Genomic DNA, 18977 nt, shown 5'->3' with positions numbered 1-18977 from the left:
TCTTGTGCCTTAACAGTTGTACATTGTGCATTAAGTGTTTTTTCAACACCTTGTTCAATTACCATCTTGTCCTTCACATATCCTTATTGACGGATGTTCAAAGGACGAAAGCTGAGGTTTACGAAGGATTTTCGCATGTGTTTTGTGATGAATCGACTCAGGTTAGGTTCTAAATGTTGATTTATCTTTAATCTTGATGTGGATTTGTTAGTAGATGCGGTTATTTCAAATTAGGTTGAAAGTTTTGTGATATTTGAATTTGTATTTTTGGTGATGATAGTTAGGTTAATTTCAGATATGACATAGTGAAAGGATAAATTGTTTTTGTAGTTTTGATTTTACTTTGTTCTGTTATATTTTGGTCTTTTCCTTTAATTTTGGGACTGATAAGTGTCATGGTTTTGTGATAATTATGATATTTAGGTCATTTTTGGGGATGATAAGTGTTGTAGTTCAATGAAAATTATGATAGTTAGGTCAATTTTAGATATGGAATAGTGAAAAGAAAGATTGTTATGTACTTTTGATTTTAGTTTGTTCTGTGGGATGTTTTGATATACTTTTTCATTTCCCAAGTGTTCTATGATGCATAAGCTGAGCCTGTGAGGCTATGATGCATAAGCTGAGCCTGTGAGGCTATGATGCATAAGCTGAGCCTGTCGACTCTATGATGCATAAGCTGAGCTTTGTTCTTAATATGTCTGAACTGAAACTGTTAAGGCTATGATGCATAAGCTGAGCCTGTGAGGTTACATATGTGTTTCTTGTGCTTAAAACACTTGTACATCATGCTTTAAAGGTTGTTTAAGTTTAGTGGAAAATTACTCTTGTACATCATGCTTTAAAGCGGGGTTACATAACACAATAGACTGTGATGATGATTGTATTTTGAGGGTACATAGAAGATCCGAGTAGCATCTTGGCGGGGCAATATCCAGGTTGCATAGTTCTCACTTTGCAACCGTGTGTTGCAGCCATGGCTTTACCCGTAGTTGTGTTCATCTCTCAATTACATGTCTGAGTCTTTCAGTTGAGTGTAGTTGAGAGTTTGTAAAGTGTGAGTAGAGTGTAGATATCTCTGAATTATTTATAGAGACTGAAGCAAGCATGCTGTCTTTCAAGCATGGTGTCTTTCAAACAGTGTATGGAAGAGTGTTGATATATTATAGAGACTGCAGCAAGCAAGCTGTCGATCACACAAAATTAAAGTGTTGCTTTTTCCTGAACTGAATTTAATTAGTTATACCTTTGGTTAACGACTGTCACGATCACTATTATTACAGAACAAGCTCACTCCGATCTTCTGGCAGCCGGAGAAAGTGTATCTGCTTGGAGAGTCTCGGAATCGGCTTTAGTGACGCTGAACGCTGCTTCATTAGAATAAAGGTTTTTATATTTGCAACTTGACAAAATGTGATTTATATTAAATTTATTTTAAGTTAATAGTGTACTGGTTATAACTAATATCAAATCTTTACTAATACTTGATTTCTTTTTATGATGGTTGACTTTGCGAGAACTAACGGAGCTTGTGTTCTTAATATGTCTGAACTGAAAGTGTTTGAGGCTATGATGCATAAGCTGAGTCTGTCGGGTTACATATTTGTTTCTTGTGCTTAAAACACGTGTACATCATGCTTTAAAGGTTGTTTAAGTTTAGTGGCAAATTACTCTTGTTGTGTACTCCGGATTTTGTGTTCTTAATCTGTCTGAACTGAAAGTGTTTGGCTGTGATGCGAAAGCTGAGCTTGTGTTCTTAATCTGTCTGAACTAAAAGTGTTGAGTCTATGATGCATAAGCTGAGCTTGTGTTCTTAATCTGTCTGAAGTAAAAGTGTTTTGAGGCTGTGATGCAAAAACTGAGCCTGTGTAATCTATCTGAACTGAAAGTGTTTGAGGTTGTGATGCAAAAACTGAGCCTGTGCAAGGTTCGCTCGGTCCAACAACTCAAGCAAATGTTTTCTTTGCATTTTAGGGGGAACATGGGTGCTTCTCTCCACAGGGCATACAAAACACAGGTTATTGGCGGCAACCCGCCATATTTAACACATAAAAAAACTTTATATGTTAAATTTGGCGGGCTTCCGCCAACAACCTGTGTCTTGTATGCCCTGTGGAGAGAAGCACCCATCTTCCCCCTAAAAAACATAGAAAACATTTGCTTGAGTTGTTGGACCGAGCGAACCTTGCATAATGCGTCAAGGGAAACTATTGGTCGAGCGAGACATTTGTTCAGGTATCCTTATTTCATGATAAAATGATTATGAATAGCTGTGCATAAACTAATCGCAAGTTTGTTTGGTATATGCAGGGTAATAGGGAACAGCAGTGTTCAGCACTGTGTCATTCTTGCTTGGTGCCATCACCTCAGTTGTCTCTGGCTTACCATCCGTGTACTTTACTAAAATTTGATCGGTGCAGTGAGCATGCGAGCGCAACAAGTGCAGCCGCAGCGGCGCGGTGAGGGCAGCCGCAACGAGCGCAGCGGCATGGCTAATAAAAAAATAAAAAAACTGCCACCTCTAAGTAGATATGTATCAGAATGTACAAATTCATATTTATTGTTTTGTTTATGCGTTTAATCGTTTGATTAACGACTCGATTGATTTGTTTGTAACCATTTGTCTGTAAACGAACTTATTTATCTTACTTTAATTTTTGTATTAAGCATCATCTATCGCGCCTTTGCTGACTGACTTTTATAGATCACTACTTTAGGGAGAATGAACAATTATCCAAATATGGAGATACTAAATCTGCTCGAGGTATGATGCTGGTTGAACTTAAGAAACTAATTGAAGGAAATCCTTTATTTTGTGACAAATTTCAGTTCCAAACCTTAGGAATTCAAGATTAAGGACTCTTACAAACCTAAGACTGTTTGGGAAATTTTTGACTATGTTTTGTACATCTTACAATATAGTAGTTAATGTTAGTTATTTGTGAATTTGTATCACAATTTGAACCAACAAAAGCCTAGGTAGTCCGTCTATTTCAGGTAACATAACTAGAATCAAACAATTTTCTTTGTTTTCTCCTGAGTCGCACAATAACCACCAAACGCCATCACGAAACCACCAATCGCCGCAAATCGCTGATTCTCGCCGCTGAAGAAGGCCTCAACCGACCATCACATTCTGCTACACTACCACCATCGTCGTCACAAGCCACATTGGAAACTACATCCCCGTAGATAGCCCTAAAGTCACCAACTTAAGTGATACCACTCCCGCCGCATCGCGCGGGTAAGTGACTAGTATATATATATATATATATATATATATATATATATATATATATATATATATATATATATATATATATATATATATATATATATATATATATATATATATATATAGGGGAAGGTTCTATGCAGAACACTAAATATTACGAGAACACGCAGAACAAAATGAATCACTCATTTTTTCAATCCTAAAAACCTAAAAAGTAAATGAAAATATATAAATGTAAGATTTATCGTTTCTCACACTAGAATTTAAAACAAAATATGAAAAATCTTCAGTTTTTAAATAACCTACACACAAGTAGGTTATGTGTAGACTAAATTACCTACATGTATGTAGACTATGTGTAGGGAAAATATATGATTTTTTATGTATATATAATACGCATATAAATGTAAGAAACATAAAATTCAAGAAATATGAACCTTAATCCGAAAATTTAGTGATTTAGAGTTGTTATTTTTTTGTTCTCGCAATAATTAGTGTTCTGTAATGATTCTTATCCTATATCTATACTACTTTAATAAGAATATGTGAAGGACAAGATGGTAATTGAACAAGGTGTTGAAAAAACACTTAATGCACAATGTACAACTGTTAAGGCACAAGAAAACAGAAACCCTTTTACCCTTTACAAGGGTATACATCTGCCGTCCAAATGTTTTACTTTCTCACACGGATCAACATCGGGACCGTCCATTTGACTTCACACGGATCACCATATGCTTTCTCTCTCAATGCTCACACATCTCACAAAACAACATCAGATCTTCTTCTCTCTCTCTTCTCTCTCTCTTCTCGGCGATCTAGGGTTTCATGAGATCTATCACCAGATCCGTTTGAATCTATCACCAGATCCGTTTCATGAGCAGATCTAGGGTTTCATGAGATCTATCACAAGCTTTATCTGGCAAGGGATCCGTTTGATGTTCTGATGTTGTTGCAATGAGTGTTATATATCTTACCATGTTCTTTTGTGATTCTTACTTTTCTGGTGAAGCGGTTGACGGATGTTCGAACGACGAAATCTGAGGTTTACGAAGGATTTTCGCATGTGTTTTGTGATGAATCGACTCAGGTTAGGTTTATCTTTAATCTTGATGTGGATTTGTTAGTAGATAGATGCGGTTATTTCAAATTAGGTTGAAAGTTTTGTGATATTTGAATTTGTATTTTTGGTGATGATAGTTAGGTTAATTTCAGATATGACATAGTGAAAGGATAAATTGTTTTTGTAGTTTTGATTTTACTTTGTTCTGTTATATTTTGATCTTTTCCTTCATTTTTGGGACTGATATGTGTCATGGTTTTGTGAAAATCTGAGGTTTACGAAGGATTTTCGCATGTGTTTTGTGATGAATCGACTCAGGTTAGGTTCTAAATGTTGATTTATCTTTAATCTTGATGTGGATTTGTTAGTAGATAGATGCGGTTATTTCAAATTATGTTGAAAGTTTTGTGATATTTGAATTTGTATTTTTGGTGATGATAGTTAGGTTAATTTCAGATATGACATAGTGAAAGGATAAATTGTTTTTGTAGTTTTGATTTTACTTTATTCTGTTATATTTTGATCTTTTCCTTCATTTTTGGGACTGATAAGTGTCATGGTTGTGTGATAATTATGATATTTAGGTCATTTAGATATGGAATAGTGAAAAGATAGATTGTTATGTATTTTTGATTTTAGTTTGTTCTGTGGGATGCTCGATGAGCAGATCTAGGGTTTCATGAGATGTATCACGAGCTTTATCTGGCAAGGGATCCACAGATTTGAACAAGGGATCCGTTTGATGTGGATTTGTTAGTAGATGCGGTTATTTCCTACATCCGATGTTTTAGTTAGGATTTACCTTTTTAATTTTTTTTATGTTTACTTGTTTGTTTATATGTCACATGCAGATTAGTAAGACAAAGGTGTTTCTAAGGGCCGGACAGATGGCAGAGTTTGATGGTTGTCGGACTAAGGTCCTAAGTTATACGACCTAGATGGCTTGGATAAGCTGAGCCTGTGAGGGTATGATGCATAAGCTGAGCCTATGAGGCTATGATGCATAAGCTGAGCCTGTCGACTCTATGATGCATAAGCTGAGCTTGTGTTCTTAATATGTCTGAACTGAAACTGTTAAGGCTATGATGCATAAGCTGAGCCTGCGGGGTTACATAACACAATAGACTGTGATGATGATTGTATTTTGAGGGTACATAGAAGATCCGAGTAGCATCTTGGCGGGGCAATATCCAGGTTGCATAGTTCTCACTTTGCAACCGTGTGTTGCAGCCATGGCTTTACCCGTAGTTGTGTTCATCTCTCAATTACATGTCTGAGTCTTCCAGTTGTAAAAGTATTATCACAGATTCACAGATCTAAAAGTACATGTCTGAAAGACAGATGTTGATTTATCTTTAATCTTGATGTGGATTTGTTAGTAGATGCGGTTATTTCAAATTAGGTTGAAAGTTTTGTGATATTTGAATTTGTATTTTTGGTGATGATAGTTAGGTTAATTTCAGATATGACATAGTGAAAGGATAAATTGTTTTTGTAGTTTTGATTTTACTTTATTCTGTTATATTTTGATCTTTTCCTTCATTTTTGGGACTGATAAGTGTCATGGTTTTGTGAAAATCTGAGGTTTACGAAGGATTTTCGCATGTGTTTTGTGATGAATCGACTCAGGTTAGGTTCTAAATGTTGATTTATCTTTAAGGCTATGATGCATAAGCTGAGCCTGTGAGGTTACATATGTGTTTCTTGTGCTTAAAACACTTGTACATCATGCTCTAAAGGTTGTTTAAGTTTAGTGGAAAATTACTCTTGTACATCATGCTTTAAAGCGGTGTTACATAACACAATAGACTGTGATGATGATTGTATTTTGAGGGTACATAGAAGATCCGAGTAGCATCTTGGCGGGGCAATATCCAGGTTGCATAGTTCTCACTTTGCAACCGTGTGTTGCAGCCATGGCTTTACCCGTAGTTGTGTTCATCTCTCAATTACATGTCTGAGTCTTCCAGTTGTAAAAGTATTATCACAGATTCACAGATCTAAAAGTACATGTCTGAAAGACAGCTTGCTTGCTGCAGTCTCTATAAAGTACTATACGATATATCACTTGGATGTTTCCCAAGTGTTCTATGATGCATAAGCTGAGCCTGTGAGGCTATGATGCATAATAGACTGTGATGATGATCCAGGACAAGATGGTAATTGAACATCCGTCAAGCTCTTCCTCACTGTGATGATGATCAATGGAGAAGATCTGATGTTGTTTTGTGAGATGTGTGAGCATTGAGAGACAAAGCATATGGTGATCCGTGTGAAGTCAAATGGACGGTCCCGATGTTGATCCGTGTGAGAAAGTTAAACAAACTTTAAAGCATGATGTACATCATGCTTTAAAGGTTGTTTAAGTTTAGTGGAAAATTACTCTTGTACATCATGCTTTAAAGCGGGGTTACATAACATAATAGACTGTGATGATGATTGTATGTTGAGGGTACATAGAAGATCCGAGTAGCATCTTGGCGGGGCAATATCCAGGTTGCATAGTTCTCACTTTGCAACCGTGTGTTGCAGCCATGACTTTACCCGTAGTTGTGTTCATCTCTCAATTTATCCGTGTGAGAAAGTAAAACATTTGGACGGCAGATGTATACCCTTGTAAAGGGTAAAAGGGTTTGTGTTTTCTTGTGCCTTAACAGTTGTACATTGTGCATTAAGTGTTTTTTCAACACCTTGTTCAATTACCATCTTGTCCTTCACATATCCTTATTGACGGATGTTCAAAGGACGAAAGCTGAGGTTTACGAAGGATTTTCGCATGTGTTTTGTGATGAATCGACTCAGGTTAGGTTCTAAATGTTGATTTATCTTTAATCTTGATGTGGATTTGTTAGTAGATGCGGTTATTTCAAATTAGGTTGAAAGTTTTGTGATATTTGAATTTGTATTTTTGGTGATGATAGTTAGGTTAATTTCAGATATGACATAGTGAAAGGATAAATTGTTTTTGTAGTTTTGATTTTACTTTGTTCTGTTATATTTTGATCTTTTCCTTTAATTTTGGGACTGATAAGTGTCATGGTTTTGTGATAATTATGATATTTAGGTCATTTTTGGGGATGATAAGTGTTGTAGTTCAATGAAAATTATGATAGTTAGGTCAATTTTAGATATGGAATAGTGAAAAGATAGATTGTTATGTACTTTTGATTTTAGTTTGTTCTGTGGGATGTTTTGATATACTTTTTCATTTCCCAAGTGTTCTATGATGCATAAGCTGAGCCTGTGAGGCTATGATGCATAAGCTAAGCCTGTGAGGCTATGATGCATAAGCTGAGCCTGTCGACTCTATGATGCATAAGCTGAGCTTTGTTCTTAATATGTCTGAACTGAAACTGTTAAGGCTATGATGCATAAGCTGAGCCTGTGAGGTTACATATGTGTTTCTTGTGCTTAAAACACTTGTACATCATGCTTTAAAGGTTGTTTAAGTTTAGTGGAAAATTACTCTTGTACATCATGCTTTAAAGCGGGGTTACATAACACAATAGACTGTGATGATGATTGTATTTTGAGGGTACATAGAAGATCCGAGTAGCATCTTGGCGGGGCAATATCCAGGTTGCATAGTTCTCACTTTGCAACCGTGTGTTGCAGCCATGGCTTTACCCGTAGTTGTGTTCATCTCTCAATTACATGTCTGAGTCTTTCAGTTGAGTGTAGTTGAGAGTTTGTAAAGTGTGAGTAGAGTGTAGATATCTCTGAATTATTTATAGAGACTGAAGCAAGCATGCTGTCTTTCAAGCATGGTGTCTTTCAAACAGTGTATGGAAGAGTGTTGATATATTATAGAGACTGCAGCAAGCAAGCTGTCGATCACACAAAATTAAAGTGTTGCTTTTTCCTGAACTGAATTTAATTAGTTATACCTTTGGTTAACGACTGTCACGATCACTATTATTACAGAACAAGCTCACTCCGATCTTCTGGCAGCCGGAGAAAGTGTATCTGCTTGGAGAGTCTCGGAATCGGCTTTAGTGACGCTGAACGCTGCTTCATTAGAATAAAGGTTTTTATATTTGCAACTTGACAAAATGTGATTTATATTAAATTTATTTTAAGTTAATAGTGTACTGGTTATAACTAATATCAAATCTTTACTAATACTTGATTTCTTTTTATGATGGTTGACTTTGCGAGAACTAACGGAGCTTGTGTTCTTAATATGTCTGAACTGAAAGTGTTTGAGGCTATGATGCATAAGCTGAGTCTGTCAGGTTACATATTTGTTTCTTGTGCTTAAAACACGTGTACATCATGCTTTAAAGGTTGTTTAAGTTTAGTGGCAAATTACTCTTGTTGTGTACTCCGGATTTTGTGTTCTTAATCTGTCTGAACTGAAAGTGTTTGGCTGTGATGCGAAAGCTGAGCTTGTGTTCTTAATCTGTCTGAACTAAAAGTGTTGAGTCTATGATGCATAAGCTGAGCTTGTGTTCTTAATCTGTCTGAAGTAAAAGTGTTTTGAGGCTGTGATGCAAAAACTGAGCCTGTGTAATCTATCTGAACTGAAAGTGTTTGAGGCTGTGATGCAAAAACTGAGCCTGTGCAAGGTTCGCTCGGTCCAACAACTCAAGCAAATGTTTTCTTTGCATTTTAGGGGGAACATGGGTGCTTCTCTCCACAGGGCATACAAAACACAGGTTATTGGCGGCAACCCGCCATATTTAACATATAAAAAAACTTTATATGTTAAATTTGGCGGGCTTCCGCCAACAACCTGTGTCTTGTATGCCCTGTGGAGAGAAGCACCCATCTTCCCCCTAAAAAACATAGAAAACATTTGCTTGAGTTGTTGGACCGAGCGAACCTTGCATAATGCGTCAAGGGAAACTATTGGTCGAGCGAGACATTTGTTCAGGTATCCTTATTTCATGATAAAATGATTATGAATAGCTGTGCATAAACTAATCGCAAGTTTGTTTGGTATATGCAGGGTAATAGGGAACAGCAGTGTTCAGCACTGTGTCATTCTTGCTTGGTGCCATCACCTCAGTTGTCTCTGGCTTACCATCCGTGTACTTTACTAAAATTTGATCGGTGCAGTGAGCATGCGAGCGCAACAAGTGCAGCCGCAGCGGCGCGGTGAGGGCAGCCGCAACGAGCGCAGCGGCATGGCTAATAAAAAAATAAAAAAACTGCCACCTCTAAGTAGATATGTATCAGAATGTACAAATTCATATTTATTGTTTTGTTTATGCGTTTAATCGTTTGATTAACGACTCGATTGATTTGTTTGTAACCATTTGTCTGTAAACGAACTTATTTATCTTACTTTAATTTTTGTATTAAGCATCATCTATCGCGCCTTTGCTGACTGACTTTTATAGATCACTACTTTAGGGAGAATGAACAATTATCCAAATATGGAGATACTAAATCTGCTCGAGGTATGATGCTGATTGAACTTAAGAAACTAATTGAAGGAAATCCTTTATTTTGTGACAAATTTCTGTTCCAAACCTTAGGAATTCAAGATTAAGGACTCTTACAAACCTAAGACTGTTTGGGAAATTTTTGACTATGTTTTGTACATCTTACAATATAGTAGTTAATGTTAGTTATTTGTGAATTTGTATCACAATTTGAACCAACAAAAGCCTAGGTAGTCCGTCTATTTCAGGTAACATAACTAGAATCAAACAATTTTCTTTGTTTTCTCCTGAGTCGCACAATAACCACCAAACGCCATCACGAAACCACCAATCGCCGCAAATCGCTGATTCTCGCCGCTGAAGAAGGCCTCAACCGACCATCACATTCTGCTACACTACCACCATCGTCGTCACAAGCCACATTGGAAACTACATCCCCGTAGATAGCCCTAAACTCACCAACTTAAGTGATACCACTCCCGCCGCATCGCGCGGGTAAGTGACTAGTATATATATATATATATATATATATATATATATATATATATATATATATATATATATATATATGTGTGTATATAGGGTAGGGTTAATGCGAGAACCACCTTTATTGCGAGGACCGCGAGAATCAATGTGAACAAAACAAAAAAAAACCTAACACCCCAGTCGGTCGGTCAAAGCCGCCCTAGTCGGCCCATTTGAAATCCTTACAAAACAGGCCCAAGATTATAACTTTAGCCCATTTTCCTTATCCATTACCATAATATGACCAAGAATTTGAGTCAAAGAAAGAGGATGAAGTAGACGGGGAGATTGAATACGAGTCTGATGGTGTCGAAATCATTGAACACTATGGGGAAGACGATTACATTTTAGCTATTTGCTAATGTTTGAATTTTAAGTACAGAGATTTGTTATGTTATGACTTATAGGTAAGCTTAGTTTGTATTTTGAACTACTTTTACCTTTTAAGTATTTTATTGATATGGATGTTTGAGTATATATATACATATTTATAAAAATACTAAACTTTACATATAAAATTTCCGATCCGATTAATCCCGAGTAATCACGAGTAATCCTGAGTAGTCGCTAGTCCCTACCTCATCGGCCAACTAGCGACTAACGAGTTCTCCAACCTAGGTTTTTGTAAAAAAAAATTGTAAAAAACTTTTTGGAAAAAAAAGTTTAAAACCGTAAAAAAAGTATTTGTAAAAAATGTAAAAAAAATTAAAAGCGTGTGCGTAAAAAAAGGTTTTTGTAAAAAAAGGGTTAAAACCATAAAAAAATTTTTGTATAAATTTTTGTCTTTTGTAAAAAAAGTTTTTATTAAAAAAAATTTTTTTGTAAGAAATTTTTGGTAAAAAAGTTTTTGTAAAAAAAAGTTTAAAACTGTAAAAAATGTTTTTGTAAAAAAAACGTAAAAAAGTCTAAAAACGTGTGTGTAAATTTTTTTTTTTGTATAAAGGTTAAACTGTAAAAAAATTTCCGTATAAATTTTTGGTTTTTTGTTAAAAAGTTTTTGTAAAAAAAATTTGCAAACGTTTAAAACCCTAAAAAAATTTAAAAACGTGTATGAAAAGAACAGAACAGCACGTAAATACGGGGTGAAAAAACGACATGTAGAAAACGACGCGTAAAAAAATAACACGTAAAAAACAGGGTGTAAAAAACGGCGCGTAAAAACGGTTCGTAAAAAAACCGGGTGATAAAACGATGTGTAATTACGGGGGGTGAATACGAGGGCGTAAAACGTCGCGTAAAAACGGCGCGTAAAACCGGGCGTAAAAATACGGCCCGTGAAACCGGGCGTAAAGAACGGCTCGTCAAACCGGGCGTAAAAATAGCACGTAAAAAAACGGGGCGTTAAAACTGACTCGTAAAAACGTTTTTTTTTTTAAAAATCCTGACAAAATTTTTTTTGTTAAAAAAATCAGAGTTTAAATTTTTTTTAATTAAAAAATCTGATTTTAATAACAAAACAATTAATTTAATAAGACAAAAAAAGTAATAAAACAATATATACAATAAGATAAAACAAGCAAATATACTAAGCTAGCATTTTGACATTAAAATATTAAAAACATAATAAGAAAAAAAAATTAATATTGTTTTTATAACTTTTAATCTCATCCAATCATCTTCAAAGATCAATGGTTGTAAAGTGCTTCTCGTGGTTCTCTTAACAGGGGGTGGTTTTCATTTTAGCGCCCCCTATATATATATATATAGGAGAAGGATCCGTTAGAAACCACCCTTTATTGCGAGAACTAGTGTGAACATAAACAGTAATACCTAAAAAAATCTAAAAAACACCAAATTTTTTTTACTATTTTTTTTGAAAAAATCGCTATATGTCGTTCATAATAATAAAAAAATTCAAAAAACAAAAAAACAATTTTGAGTCACAATTATCCATGCACATGTGCATTTGTATCGTTTCTTTGACAAATTCCATAATTCATTACAAATATTAGACAATTGCACTTTCATTTATACTGTCACATGTAATACACTACTTTTTACGTTAACAATATTAGAAATGCACATATGCATCTATATGTATCAAGATGAAATGAGGCGTGTTGATACACTACTTTCTCTTTCATCTATCATTCCATCCATAATACACAAACATGCACATGTGCATTTGTATCATTTTTTTTGACAAATTCCGTAATTCATTACAAACATTAGACAATTGCACTTTCATTTACACTACCACGTGTAATACACTACTTTTTACGTTAACAATATTAGAAATACACATGTGCATCTATATGTGTATCAACATGAAATAAGTTGGTACACTAGTTTGAATACATTTTCCCTTTCATCTATCATACCATCCATAATACACTACCATTACCGCCTACCATCCATAATACAATACCATTACCTCCTACCATCCATAATACAATACCATTACCAATATTTTCACTTTATTACATGTATGTAAACACCATTTATACCATCCAATCAACATGTTAGATCATAAATTGACAACTATAACCAAACCATCAACCACTAGATATAATAACCAAAAAAACATGTATATGGGCCTACTTCTCCATTCAAAATCACAAATTTTTTGTACCAAAACACGTTATACCATGGTTATACCTAATGATACACATGTGCATTTTGAATATTGGTAACGTAAAAATTAATGTATTACGGATGGTATTGTATATTAAAGTGCAATTGTTGATAACGTATTACCGAATTTGTCGAAGTAATGATACATATGCACATGTGCATGGATAACTATTACTCGAAAAAAAGGTTTTTTTGGTAACGAAAAATAGAGAGGTTTTTCAAAAAATATAAAAAAAAAATTTGAGTGCTTTCTTTATTTTTTTAGATCTTATTTTGTGTTCACAATGGTTCTCGTAATAAAGGTGGTTCTCACATGAACCTTACCATATATATATATATATCTATACTATATATAATATACATATCCAAAGGACTTCTTAAAGTCATTAAAATTTCTTTAAAACACCCCTAAAGCATGATGTACAAGTCTTTTAAGCACCAGAAAACTTCACTTTCCACTTATACCCTTTCACTAAAAACTAAAAAAAAGGACACGGATGATCTTCACCACCAGATCTAGGGTTTCACATCCATTCATTTCAAAACGTTTCAAAACATATCGCCGCTCCCTTGCTCCTCTCTCTCTCTCTCTCTCTCGCGATTTCACCAGATCTATGAAGTTTCAACAGATCGATGAAGATTCAGACCTCCTGGTTCCGATTTCTGGCTTTTATTGGCTTTATTTCATCCCTAATTTCTCTTCCCTTTCGTCTTCCTTCTTACGAAGAGCAATATCCATCTTCAAGAGGTTACTCATAGGCTTGCTCAGGTATTCCTTGTATGATTTCGTATTCCTCGTATGATTTGTTGTTGATTGTTGTTATTTCCTTTGAAGATTTGATGATTAAACATGTGTTCACCACAGATCGACGGAGAAGAGTTGCAACGGAGAAGAGGTGCAACTGAGACTTTTAGATCTGCGATCCCCAAACCCTATCTATACTATATATAATATACATATCCAAAGGACTTCTTAAAGTCATTAAAATTTCTTTAAAACACCCCTAAAGCATGATGTACAAGTCTTTTAAGCACCAGAAAACTTCACTTTCCACTTATACCCTTACACTAAAAACTAAAAAAAAGGACACGGATGATCTTCACCACCAGATCTAGGGTTTCACATCCATTCATTTCAAAACGTTTCAAAACATATCGCCGCTCCCTTGCTCCTCTCTCTCTCTCTCTCTCTCGCGATTTCACCAGATCTATGAAGTTTCAACAGATCGATGAAGATTCAGACCTCCTGGTTCCGATTTCTGGCTTTTATTGGCTTTATTTCATCCCTAATTTCTCTTCCCTTTCGTCTTCCTTCTTACGAAGAGCAATATCCATCTTCAAGAGGTTACTCATAGGCTTGCTCAGGTATTCCTTGTATGATTTCGTATTCCTCGTATGATTTGTTGTTGATTGTTGTTATTTCCTTTGAAGATTTGATGATTAAACATGTGTTCACCACAGATCGACGGAGAAGAGTTGCAACGGAGAAGAGGTGCAACTGAGACTTTTAGATCTGCGATCCCCAAACCCTAATACGGTAAAACTTTTAGATCTGGTATGTTTATATGCAGGTTGGGGGATTTTGATTTCAGGTTAGTGGTCTGATTTATCATATTGCGATTTTATACATGTTTAATTACATGAGCGAGTTTAATACCTGGGTCAATTTTGTTTTTTCTTTCAGGTCATTTCCGGCTGTTGTTCTATCTTTATCGCAAACTTAAAGGTATGCTTTAAGATAAACTGAACAATTACGATTGTCTCTTCATGAATTCAGCTAATATTTGCAGTTGTGATGTAGTTTTGTGGTTTTATAATGCGACTCTGAGTTTTTAGTGATTTTGTTGAGAATTACAGTTCAATGTCTGGACCACTCGATTGATTTGAAAGACCTTGTAAGTCCTGAATTTTATTACTTGATCATGTTTATAAATAACAATGTAATTCTAGGGATTCATCATAGTTAAGTTATAGTTTTTGTTATACGAGTCGGATTGCTGTATAATTTTGTATTTATGTGTTTGCATTCTGGTGGTTTGACTAGATGTTTGTATTATTCTGGTTAGGTTTTGTTTTCCGTGTCAACACGGTCAACGAATATGCATCTTTTGTTCTGAAGGATGTGGTGAGAACCAAGACTTATCTAAACATCTTCTGCAAGAACAAATTTTTATTCAAAGAAAAGATTGTTCTTGACGTTGGTGCCGGGACCGGAATATTATCCCTCTTCTGTGCAAAAGCTGGGGCAAAACATGTTTATGCTGTATGTATCTTTTTCTCGCTGTCATATGATTCAGATAACATTTAAATGTTTTTTTTTGGTTGTTAATTTGACCTATATAGTAAACACTAATATGTTACGCTACTTGTTTGTAGATTGAGTGCTCACAGATGGCTGACATGGCACCAGAGATTGTTAAGGGGAACGGTTTTTCAAATGGTAATTAGCATCTTTAAAATTCAAGGTCTTACATTTTTTAAAATCTTGGTTTGACAAGTCAACTGATTTCTCATTTTTGCGCTTTAAATAGTGGAGGTTGTAAATGGTGGAAAAGACCTGCACATCTCTGCTACCATGCCCTGCCATGCCATTGAGGTATTCATAGTTCACCATTAATTCTACGATATTTTCTATTTCATTGCCAATTTTGATTTAGATATATGACATTAAATGTACACAAATATATAATTTCATTTTTTTTGAAAGGAAATTATATAATTTCAATTAACATCTTAATTTTTTGAGTAAAGATTTAAAAAGATTTTATGCATTAAAAATATACAAATGAGGGTATTTTCTGACTTATTTCGACCCATATGACCTGTTCCTCGCTAGCTCTTTTTATTTAACCCGTTTGTGACCACAAAATTTAATTTATGACATAAACATGGTTAAACGGATCGGGTTGACACGAACCCAACTTGTTTAATTGATAGCATGTTCCGAACTCATTTTCGCTCCAATCGATGAAATGTTTCCCGATGATGCATCGCTCATACCATCGGGATTTCGTATAATCGCATTAGATTCCACATCAGTTGAGTTCGTTAATCATAATTTCATTTTTCTTTTTTTTTTTGCAGCCTGGTCCGGATTCGGTTGGGATCTTTACGATTTTATAGAGTTGTAGTGGAGTGGCAGCTAGAGCCTTCGGTATTGTTTCTTAGCTTTAACAAGTATAAAAAATCTATTCGACATTGTTTTCGTTTAATAGTTTAATAGTATGATTGATTTCCATGATTTTAGATTTTAGAGATTCTTAAAGATGTGGGCGCCTTATGCGCGTATCGGAAAGCAGTCGGTGATTTGGTCCAGCGGTTTGTCTAACGAGTGGATTGAAAAGGGGCGGCAACTGGCAGAGGTGCTTCCTCATGCGGCATTTGTCACACATTCTGGTGGCTGCTGGCCACAGGTGAGAATTTAGATCTTTGGCAATTGGCAGGAACTTGCAGCCTCAAAACCCATTTCGCAGCTGCCCCATAAAGCCCGAAATCTTCATAAGTTTTCATCTGGACCAATCCGAATTAATCAACAATCACCAGAAGATGTTCATGGAGAGGGTGAAGCAACTGAAACACTTTTATTATCGATTTCATGCAATTACTGTGAATAGAACAGTGAAGCAAACTGTTTGAAATCGTTCTATTTTGATTTTCAGACTCGCGATTATCTAATGAATCTGTTTTTGCCAGCTGTGAGGATGATCGTTGAAACGCCTCAAAACGTTGCAAAGAGTCAAGAGCCTTCAGTTCTGGCGAATTGAGACCGTCAGTTAATTCCTATAACCATGAGGATAAAGGAAGTGTTGTGGTTGATAATGTTAAGAAGAAACTGTGTAAAAAGGGTTTCAGGTTCCTCCTCCCCCGAATCTGCGCGAAACGAAAGCCAAGGTTCATTAGAGCCAGTCTTCTGTTACTGAGTCTCCTGTACCTGTGCCACGGTTGTCGCGAAGAACTGCATACAATTGACCATTGACTCAAGTCTTGAGAAGGTAATCTTGAGACTTTTATGTTAAATTTTGTTTGAATGGTATTACTTAATCCGAATAACTGAATACGATAACGGGTCAAACGGTTGAATGAGGCTGTCTAATGTGTGTCCTAAACACATTATTATATCACTAACGTTAATGCACTTACCTTTTCAGCTAAAACAATGCCTTGTCTCTTGCCATTGTTTCATCGGGCAGTATGATTTAAGTTTTGATTTTAGTTGAGGGTATTTTGGACATTTGGTAGTTACTAAAACAATTTATGTTTTTTTATTGTTTTAGATACTTCTGGATCTGGTTTTCAGGCTAAAGATTTTGATTCAATAGTCTGATAACTTGCTTTGGTCAGTACTTGTAGCACTGTATCACTTCAGTTCAGGGCAGGCAACTTGTAATTGTGAAAACTCTCCTTTTCTTGATTATTTCCAACTTTTAGTAAATTAAAAAGGTTAGTTATTATGAAATGCATGAATCATTCATAAGAATAAGTCTTGCAGGTTTGATACAGCCATTCTATCAGGTGTGAAACTAACACTAATGTTGTTCGCTTGGTATAATTGGAATAACCATCAAAGCTATTGTCAAAAGATCAAGTTTAAGAGCAGAAACAGTGTCTCAACTTATAGCAACTTATAGCTGGCAACGTTGAAGATCAGATATCAAAAAAAAAAAAAAAACAAATTACTTTAGGTTGCTACTATTTTAATTAAAGAATTATATGAATCTCATGGGGTTTTAACGTTGGTTGGGCCGAAAATCATGCGGGGATTATTTAATTGTGCTATATGGGCCATGTTATATACCAGGTTCAACCGTTCAAGTGTTTAGTTAAATGAGATCATATACATGAAATATGGGGCTTGTATACTTGGAATAAACAGTGGGCTTACAGGCTATAATTGAGTCATGGGTCTTGTATACTTGGAATAAACAGTGGGCCCTTCCAGATTTTCATGTAGAAAGCTGGAGTCCAATGTTTAAGTGTTCATAATGATTGGACTGATTGTGTTAGCCACAAGTGATTGGATCGTTTCCTTTATTGGAACAAAGTTCAAACGTCGTTCGAGTGTATAAACATGTTGCGAGGGTGTGAGGATTGCAAAAATCAATGGGCTTAAATTTATAAAATTTGTTGGGGCTGTGCTCCCTTTACCAAAAAAAAAAAAAAAAAAAAACCTAAAGATGAGGTACCTTAAAACTATTGTTTATGCTAGAAGTTGTAAAATGGACAAGTCGATATCGGGTAGTGGGTAAAAAGGGTTTGTATGGATTGGCAAACACTTATTTTGTCCGGTTTTATGAGTTAATTATGTTTATTGAAACCATAAAACGTATATTGAAGAGCAACGTGAGTAAACCCAAAGCCTTTTCAATGTAACATTGGCCCATTGGCTAAGAAACCAGTATGATGACAAGGATTAGTCTTTAGATAATGAAGGTTTTCAGTCTTAATTTTTGGTTTTAACCTAAAACCAAACTGAGCTGACCCAAGTTATATAACCGATAGCTGATTTAAAATGTAAGCAGATGATGAAAGGTTGAAATTTAATAGTCAGATTTTTATTATTTTCTAACTAAAATGAAAAGAATAAGAGAAATAAATTAATTAAAAAATGTGAAAATATAAGAAATTACATAACAAGTTGTCTTAAGCTTTTGGGCAGTCTTATAAACATGCATGTGTTTTCAACTCTTTTTTTTAAATAAATTTTCTAAAAGATATTATTGGTATGTTAAGCAATGTGTTTGATTTACATGATATAAATAACCAATTTTTTTTAATTGGTTCTATATATATTTTTTAAATTAAAATTACAACATATTAGTAACAACAATGGCGTTTTTCATATTCTACCTACCATCCATTTGAAATTTTGAATCGTTCCAGTATTATTTACGTTGCATCTCAATCTTGTTAAGTAGTATTAACTAGATTTTATTTACGTGGCATTTAAAAAAAATACTTGTTCAAATAATATAGATATCGGTAACGATGTTGTTCGGTTAAAGTCAGTCTGAGCGTTGTGTTTTAGTAATTTATAATAATTTGTATTGATTAAAAGATTCAATGGGTCTAATGAAACCCGATTCCTTGTACCGTTTTGAATGTATGAATTTTTTAGTTATTTAATTATTATCTATAAAGCTCATGACACACCAATGCTATGAATAAAAAAAGCCAATAGAAATAGTAAGCA

At 34.9% G+C, this 18977-nt stretch overlaps 1 protein-coding gene and 3 long non-coding RNA genes across 41 annotated transcripts in view; all 4 read left to right on the top strand.

Annotated features, from left to right (window-relative positions):
- Positions 1-18977, top strand: part of LOC110932900 (receptor-like protein 14) — an 83612-nt gene that overhangs the window by 6437 nt on the left and 58198 nt on the right. The gene's annotated exons all lie outside the window — the stretch shown is intronic.
- On the top strand, positions 2175-2599 carry LOC118491707. The gene is made up of 2 exons (XR_004892028.1): positions 2175-2235; positions 2311-2599. It is a non-coding gene; the product is annotated as an uncharacterized LOC118491707 (long non-coding RNA).
- On the top strand, positions 9114-9538 carry LOC118491708. Its single transcript, XR_004892029.1, has 2 exons — positions 9114-9174; positions 9250-9538. It is a non-coding gene; the product is annotated as an uncharacterized LOC118491708 (long non-coding RNA).
- LOC110935736 lies at positions 13306-17518 on the top strand. Of its 38 annotated transcripts, XR_004892001.1 has the most exons (12): positions 13879-14152; positions 14249-14379; positions 14472-14513; positions 14589-14682; positions 14854-15050; positions 15164-15227; positions 15319-15383; positions 15872-15941; positions 16035-16348; positions 16481-16779; positions 17062-17170; positions 17277-17518. It is a non-coding gene; the product is annotated as an uncharacterized LOC110935736 (long non-coding RNA). The 38 variants fall into 38 exon arrangements; XR_004892007.1 differs by having other exon boundaries at positions 14472-14682; positions 16035-16200; XR_004891988.1 differs by having other exon boundaries at positions 14472-14682.

This window comes from Helianthus annuus, chromosome 4, assembly GCF_002127325.2.
Source record: "Helianthus annuus cultivar XRQ/B chromosome 4, HanXRQr2.0-SUNRISE, whole genome shotgun sequence".
NCBI classification, from domain to species: Eukaryota; Viridiplantae; Streptophyta; class Magnoliopsida; order Asterales; family Asteraceae; genus Helianthus; species Helianthus annuus.
This window is presented reverse-complemented; position numbering and strand designations above follow the sequence as displayed.